This window comes from Apis dorsata, unplaced genomic scaffold (assembly GCF_000469605.1).
Source record: "Apis dorsata unplaced genomic scaffold, Apis dorsata 1.3 scaffold_172, whole genome shotgun sequence".
In the NCBI taxonomy this organism is placed as follows: domain Eukaryota; kingdom Metazoa; phylum Arthropoda; class Insecta; order Hymenoptera; family Apidae; genus Apis; species Apis dorsata.
Window position 1 is genome coordinate 680,865 of NW_006263460.1, and position 516 is coordinate 681,380.

Sequence of the window (516 nt, forward strand, 5' to 3'; positions counted from 1 at the left end):
GCGTGATAAATCTATAGTAACTAACCAAGACCAATCTTTTCTGGATGTTTCTTAAGATCTAAAAGTATATTCATAAAATCGGGCCTAAAAAAATTGTTCTTCTCTCTGTATTCCAGTGTTTCTCTCGTTAGTTTTATAATTTTTTCCGCTATTTCGTCTCTCGGCCATAAATAAAGAATATAATTGTACAGTCGCGGCATAAACTCTCTGATTCTATGTTTTATTATTCTTGCGTAATTTGTAGCGAAAACAAATTTTCCAACCCGTCGAAATTCGCTCTCTTTTTCTGATAATGAGTTCATGTCTACGCCAAAACTACAGCTTCCAACGATGTCTGTGCCATATCTGGCGGTAACTTCTCGTATATTGATAAGTTCTCCTTTTTTTACTAAACTATCCACATAACTTACGAGATGCATAGAACACTCAAGAATTAAGGAGAACATTCCTCTGAGTTTATTGGCAGTAAATACTGGTGTAAGATGAATTCTTAACGGTCGCCATCTTTCTGCCTCT

General features: G+C 35.5%; 1 pseudogene; it reads right to left on the bottom strand.

Moving 5' to 3' along the window:
• The window catches only part of LOC116185417, a 3,154-nt pseudogene that overhangs the window by 1,789 nt on the left and 849 nt on the right, over nt 1-516 (bottom strand).